Source organism: Rhincodon typus, chromosome 25, assembly GCF_021869965.1.
Source record: "Rhincodon typus isolate 14 chromosome 25, sRhiTyp1.1, whole genome shotgun sequence".
Classification (NCBI taxonomy): domain Eukaryota; kingdom Metazoa; phylum Chordata; class Chondrichthyes; order Orectolobiformes; family Rhincodontidae; genus Rhincodon; species Rhincodon typus.
The window spans coordinates 8,683,825-8,691,322 of NC_063356.1; the positions used below are offsets into that span (position 1 = coordinate 8,683,825).

General features: G+C 43.5%; 1 protein-coding gene across 5 annotated transcripts in view; it reads left to right on the forward strand.

Moving 5' to 3' along the window:
- Positions 1–2,304: 2,304 nt before the first annotated feature.
- LOC109915420 (nuclear transcription factor Y subunit alpha) overlaps positions 2,305–7,498 on the forward strand; it is a 68,512-nt gene continuing 63,318 nt past the window's right edge. For 4 of the 5 annotated variants that reach the window (XR_007264726.1, XM_048611909.1, XM_048611911.1 and 1 more), the window contains exon 1: positions 2,305–2,445. The gene's annotated coding sequence lies outside the window, so the exon portion shown is untranslated. Of the gene's footprint in view, positions 2,446–3,157; positions 3,370–7,498 lie in introns of those variants that run through there. The other variant, XM_048611907.1, reaches the window with a different exon arrangement.

Consider the following 7,498-nt stretch of genomic DNA (forward strand, 5'->3'; position numbering starts at 1 on the left):
CTATAGTTTCCTGTTTCCTACTTGTCTCCCTTTTCAAATAATAGTTACATTTGCTACTTTCTGATGTAAAGGAACCTTCCTTGAAACTAACAAGTTTTGGAAAATTAAAACCAACGCTTAAACATTCTGACTAGCTGTACAAATTAAAAGCAAAATATTGAGGATGCTGGAAATCTGAGAAGAACACAGAGAATGCTGGAGAAACTTAGGTCTGGTGGCATCTCCGGTGAGAGAAAAAGTTAATGTTTCAGTTCAGCACCTCAAAACTAGCTACACCTTTTAAGAATCAAAAGCAGTGTGCTGGAGAAACTTAGGAGGTCAGGCAATAGAGACAAAAACAGAGTTAACATTTTGAGTCCAGTGACTGTCTAAGTTCATTCTGAAGAATAATAGAATCCCTACAGTGCAGATAGAGGCCATTGAGCCCATCAAGGCGATACTGACAGTGCGAACAACATCCTGCCCAGACCCATTCCCCACCCTATCCCTGCATTTTAACATGCAAATACAACTAGCCTGCACATTCCCGGGTACTGTGGGCAAGTTAGCATGGCCAATCCACCTAACCTGCTCATCTTTGGACTGTGGAGAAAACCCACACAGACATAGGAAGAACGTACAAACTCCACTCAGTCAGACCAAAGCTGAAATCGAACCTTGGCACTGTGAGCAGCAGTGCTAATCACTATGCCACCCTTAAATGCAACTATGGGATTTGAACCCACATCACCTAAGTATTAGTTCAAAGCCTCTGCATTTCTAACCCAGGCACATCATCAATGTACCAACATCACTCAGAATCACTGGACCAAAGAAGGGCTGCTGGACTCGAAACATTACCTGTTTTTTTCTGCACAAGTGCTGCTTGACCTGCTGAGTTTCTCTAGCAAATTCCTCTTTTTGTGTCACATTTCTGGTATGTGCAGTTATTTATTTTACTTCACTCCTTTTAAGAACATAGGATGAAGCCAGGGATGGTAACGGCCTAGTGGTATTATCACTGGACTGTTAATCCAGAGACCTAGATAACATTCTGGGGGCTTGGGTTCGAATCCTGCCATGGCAGATGGTGGAATCAGATGACTACAAATCCATTGCCGGTTGTTGGGAACAACCCATCTGGCTCACTAATGTCCTTTAGGGAAGGAAACTGCCATCCTTACCTGGTCAGGGCTACATGTGACTCCAGACCCAACAGCAATGTGGTTGACTCTTAACTGCCCTATGGGCAATAAATGCTACCTGATCAGTGACACCCTCATCCTGTGAATGAATAAAGAAGAAAAAAAAAATTGGACCTGGGGACTTGTCAACTCACAGTTAAAACAATTTATTAAGTACCATTTCCCTGTTAATGGTAACTCTTGGAAGTTCCTCCCTCAGGCTAAATTCCTGATTCACAGTTATTTCCAGGATCTAGAGCAGCTTAGGGGAGGCAATGGCCCAGTGGCATTATTACTAGAGTATTAATCATGAGATCCAGGTAATGCTCAGGGGACCGTGCATTGAATCCCATTACAACAGTTAGTGAAGGTTGAATTCAATTTTAAAAACAAATCCAGAATCATGAGTCTAATGATGAGCATGAAACCATTACCACTTGCTGGAAAGAAAAATTAGCAGGCTCAGTAATGTTCTTTTAGCGAAGGAAACTGCCAACCTCACTTAGTCTGGCCTACATGTGACTCCAAACCCTCAGGTTGACTCTTTACAGCTCTCTAAGCAATTAAGCCTAGACAGCAATACCCTCATCCCGAAATACTAATCTAGCCTACATGTGAACCCAGACCTACAGCAATGGAGGTGACTCTGAAACTGCTCCCTCAGCAATTAGGAGAGAGCAATAAATGCTGGCCTTGCCAGAGGCATCAACAAATCTCCACAACCTATCATTCAACAAATGGGGCTTGTCACAAGACACTTTCTTGTGACTTACCGTCTTGCCTATTCCTTACATCAAAGGATACCTGCTGGGTAACTCTTGCTCAGAGAAGTAGATAACAAACAACATAACTCCACATAAAGAAACGACAACTGCCAAACTGGAAGCTCTAGCGACAAGAGAAAGAAAAAGAATCCATTACCAAGATGGCGGCAGCACGGCACCGGAGTCACGTGCCCTGCGGGCGCCGGGTTCCATGTGAACAAGCAGCACCACGTGATTCATCGCATTTTTTTTTCTTGCAGCTGCGCAGTGTGATCCGCCCGCCCCCTCACCCGCTGGAGGAGGACGCGAATGCCGCGCAGGTGCAGTGGCGCGGCCTCCCCGGCGCCCCCACCGCCACCCCCAACAAGACGACCGGCCGGAGAGCGCATGCGCAGCAAGCGGTTTCGCGAAGGAGAAGGCCGCTCGCAGTTGGTCGCCATCTTGTGCTGCTGTGTTCCTATTCGCCGCCGGGGCATTGTGTTTAATACCGGAGCCAATCAGAGGGGCAAAAGCGCGGGGTAAGTCCGGCAAATTGCTGCCAACAGGCTGCGAGCTGGAGTTGGACAGGAAAATGGGAGTGAGAAGAGGCAGTGATACGGCGTGGGGGTAGCTACTTATGACACCCCCCCCCCCTTCAATTTCGGCATCGGGATTGGATAGAACGAAAAGCGAATACATTCAAGAGTAGAAAAAAAATCACCGAGCGGGAAAGGGGTTTGGCGGGAAGCGAGCACTTTTTTTTCATTCCTGTCCTTTCTCTTTTTCGTTCTCCTGTCGCCGCCGTCTTTCTTTGCTTACCCCCATTCACCCTTTTCGGTCCGCGTTCCCTTCGCCGCCGCCGCCCCCCATCGCCCCTGTACAGGGGGTAAAATGGCGGCTGCGTGGGGTCGAAGAGGTGAGATCGGGGGTAAGGAAATGTCTGTTTGTTTCCGCCGCCCCGATCGCTCATGGGCTGTCTGTCGACGGTTGTTATTGCTTCAGGATGAGGGTCGATGTCGATTCCTCCTGACGTGATTAACGATTTTTTAAATCGGTGTAGTGTACGCACGATATTCACGCTGTGAAATGGCGGGTGAGACTGTGGGGTCTGGCAGTGTAGTCCGTGTTGCTCTAAATCTCTCACTTCGCAAGCTGTCTCTGCGCTGCTGACTGGATACACCCTGGGTATTGATCCAGGTGGAAGGAGGTTCTGTTCCACCTTCAGTTTCTTCACCACCCCTTGCTCTAGGCCGTCCTTTCAATCCACTTGGTCATCTGTATCCTGCTCTGATACGTTTACTGCATGTGAGGAGCGCTATGGGAATGCAAGCTATAACGCCTCGCAAATATAGACAGTTATCTTCGAAGATGCTGTATTTCTATGTGAAATGTCGGGAGGACTAATCACGACCATAGAGAAACTTTCAAATCTCTTGTTAACGGGGAAACTTGTATGCATACTGGTATGTTGGTGTGATATTTCTAAGACCGATCTACTAGTCGCTATTAGACAAAAATTTGTTAAAAATTTCTAACTTTTTTTATATATTTAAACTCTGAAGGAAGTTGTCAGTTGTGTAGAACATATTTTCATGTGTGAAAGTTGTTTGTCTGACATGCTGTACTTAAATTATGATGCTGGTTTGTAAATATGGATAGGCAGGTGTCTGGCTCCAATCGTGATTAGTTTAGGTGCTAGCAATCTGGCATTTAATTTTAATTCCCAGTCTTTGTCCAGTAGTTTGCTTTAACAGATTTGTTCTCCTGCCCTTTTTTAAAATTTTGAGCTGACTGATGTATTAACCTTTTAAAAAAGTCATATGCATTTGGTATTTCCAAATCTTGTTTGAAAGCTTTCACTGGTTCTGAATCTGAAGATAAAGTTGGGAATTGATGTGAATTTTAACTGTTAATGATAGCCACTTGAGAGTTATAATTGGGGTGTTAAATTTTCTACTTCTCTGAATAAGAGGTTAAAATAAATTGATCTATTATATGTTTATTAAAACTGGAAAATTTGAAGTTATGGATCGACCATTTCATATTTGGGCATCTTGTAGAATGCACTTCAAATTGTGCAGTAGTTGTTGGTAATAGAGATAATTGTTTTAAGATGATGGAAAAGTATTGAAATAACCTTCTGAAAAGATTTTTACCTGTAGTATGTCAAGGCTTCTAATTAGGATTAACAGGATTGGATTGTCTGCCAGTCTGAAGGATGTTATTGTTTTAAAGTGATTCAGTTACAAAAATTGAATACTTGTATTCAAACGCAGTGGTGACTTTGAAAAGTGGGTTTCATGTGTGAGTGTAGAAATTGAAGCTGTTTTACTTGCCACACCTGCACTTTAATTGGTGCTAAAAATGTATTTATCTCCAGCTTGATATGGATTCCCTCTATATTCAAATTAGATTTTTTTTTAAAAAAGGGAACGCAAAGTGCTTCAAACAAAAAGACAGTGGAAGCAATATGAGCCTATGCTTTTCCAGTTCAATATATCATGGAATGCCTAAAATTTTAATAAACTTATTTATTTGGATTAATGTCTGCATCCACATGCATTTATGTTACTTTTCTTGTAAGTAGTTAATAAACGAATTTCTGACATACATTATTTTTCAAGATTATCATAGTAGTACTAGTACTAGTACTAGTAGTATCCCTACAGTGTGGAAACAGGCCCTTCAGCCCAACAAGTCCACACCGCCCATCAGAGCATCCCACCTAATCTACACATCCCTCTACCCTACGGGCAATTTATCATGGCCAATCAACCTAGCCTGCACATCTTTGGACTGTGGGAGGAAACCAGAGGACACCCACGCAGATACAGGGAGAATGTGCAAACTCCACGCAGACTGTTGCCCAAGGGTGGAATTGAACCTGGGTCCCTGGTTCTGTGAGGCAGCAGTGCTAACCACTGAGCAAGATGTGAATGTCTTTGAGAAGACCACTATTTAACTTTTGAACCCTACTTGTCCTTGAAGGTGTTGAGTCATCTTTAAATGCATAGTCTGTTTTAATGAAGGTTTCCACAATACAATGAGAAGGAGTTCTAGCAACAGTGAAGGAACGGTGATGACGTAACCAAGTGAGAATGGTGTATTTCTTCGTCCTGGTTTCCTCTGTATCTGTTGTCCTGGTCTTAGACGTCTGGGGTTCTATGTGTGAAATGTGCTAATGAAGAAGCTTTGGTGACTTGCCATGAGATAGTAGGAACTGCCGATGCTATAGTCTGAGATAACAAGGTGTGGAGCTGGATGAACACAGCAGGCCAGGCAGCATCAGAGGACCAGGAAAGCTGACGTTTCAGGTCTGGACCCTTCTTCGGGAAAAAAACAGGTCCAGACCCAAAACGTCAGCTTTTCTGCTCCTCTGTTGCTGCCTGGCCTGCGGTAACTAGCCATATTGCATTCTATACATATTATGTCATGACTGCAGCATTTAATGTATGTCTGTGGAATGGACTGCTTATCCTGGATTGTGTCAACTACACCCAAACAAGCAAATGCTTAGTACTGGAGAAACTCGGCAGGTCTAGCAGCATTTGTGGAAAAAGAAACATTTGACTATTAGACATGGTTTCTGAAGTTCATGTGCAGGGTGTACATAAAAGTTTGAATTGAAACATTGACAAGGCTGTACAAAAACCCAGGATCTTAAGAAGGAAAAAGGTTATAACCAAGCATAATTGCTCTAGAGACAACTGGCTGGGTTTCTTTTAAACAAATGAGTGTCTGTTATGTGATTTGTCTTTATTTCAAAAGCACTTTGCACAAAAAAATCACAAATACATTAAAAGATTCTATATTGTCAGTTCAGTCTTTGGAAAGTGGGGGCAGGGGCGATCACATTGGAATTTGACATTTCTCAGCCACTCTACAGTTGCCAAAAATGTGGAAAATGCCTTTATACAAGAAGTTTTTCATCTTGAGCTAGTGAATGGATCTGACAACTGAACGGACCCTTGTTATACTGTGGTGGAAAGACTGACTGTGGTCTTTCCCCATTGCGCCTTGGCTGCTGTTCAGAACTTCACTGCATCCCTCACACATCGTCATACAGCACAGAAATAGTCCCTTTAGTCTGAGTTATCGGCATCGACCAGACATCCAATCAGACCCACTCCCTTTTTTTTTCACCAGCATTTGGCCCATATCCCTTTAAATGTTATAATTGTACCTGCCTCCAGCACTTGCACTTCCCCCTGCAGCTCGTTCCATACAACGTCACCCTCTGTGAAAACATTACCCCTCATGCGCTTTTTAAATCTTGCCCCTCTCTCCTTAAACCTATGCCTTCTAGTTTGGGAGTAGCCCACCCTAGGAAAAGACTTTGGCTATTCACCCTATCCATGCTCCTCATGACCTTAACTCTCTATAAGCCACCCCTCAGTCTCCACTCCAGGGGAAAAAAGCCCCAGCCTATTCAGCCTCTCTGGACAGCTGAAGCCCTCCAGTCCCAGCAACACCCTTGTAAATCTTTTCTGAACCCTCAAGTTTATCAATGCCCTTCCTATAGCAGAGTAACCAGAATTGTACACAGTATTCCAAAAGTAGTCTGACCAATGTTCTGTACAGCCAGAACATGACATTCCAATACTATACTCAGTGAACTGATCAATGAAGGCAAGTGTGACAAGTGCTGCCTTTGCCACCCTGTCTACCTGCAACTCCACTAGTGAGGAACTGCACACCTGCATGCCTAGGTCTTTTTGTTCGGCAACAATCCCCAGGGCCTTGCCATTAACTGTTTAAATCCTACCCTAGTTTATCTTACCAAAATGCAACATCTCACATTTATCTGAATTAAACTGTGCCACCACTGATCAAGGTCTTGTTGTACTCTGTGATAATCTTCCTTACACTATACCACCTATTTTGCTGTCACCTGCAAACTTACTACCTATACCTTCTATGTTCTCATATAAATCATGAAAATCAGCAGACCCAGTACAGATTGTTGTGTCACACTGGTTAGAGGGTTATTGTCTGGAGGAAGGGTGGAAAAAAAAACCACCACCTTCAAAACAATATTGTATTCAATTGACTAGCTCACCCTAGATCTCATAATCTAGCCTCACTAGTCTACAATGCGAAATCTTGTCAAACACTTTGCCAATGTCTGTAACAACAATGCCTGCACCTCTGCTTTCACCAGTCTTCTTTGTCACCTCTTCGATAAACTTGATTAAGTTAGTGAGACACGATTTCCCAGGCACAGCCATGCTTATCCCTAATCAGTCCTTGCCATTCCAAATACACGTAAATCCTATCTGTCACCCCTCCAACAATTTACCCGCTACTGATGTAAGGCTCACCGGTCTGTATTTCCCTGGCTTTTCCTTATAGCCTTTCTTAAATAGTCCAGGATCTTTGGACTGTGCCAATCTGCAACACTTGGTCAAGAATAAATCTTTACAATGGAAAACCAACAAGTTTTGGGCAGACCAAAGAGTGTCTTTCACCAAGTTCATGGACCTCCGGGCCTAATCAATGTTTGTCTCATTGTGCGTCGCAGGGAATGGCCCGTGGAGCACTGAATCTTACATCACTGAGCTGCGCAAAATGAATTGAAACAAAAACTACTGC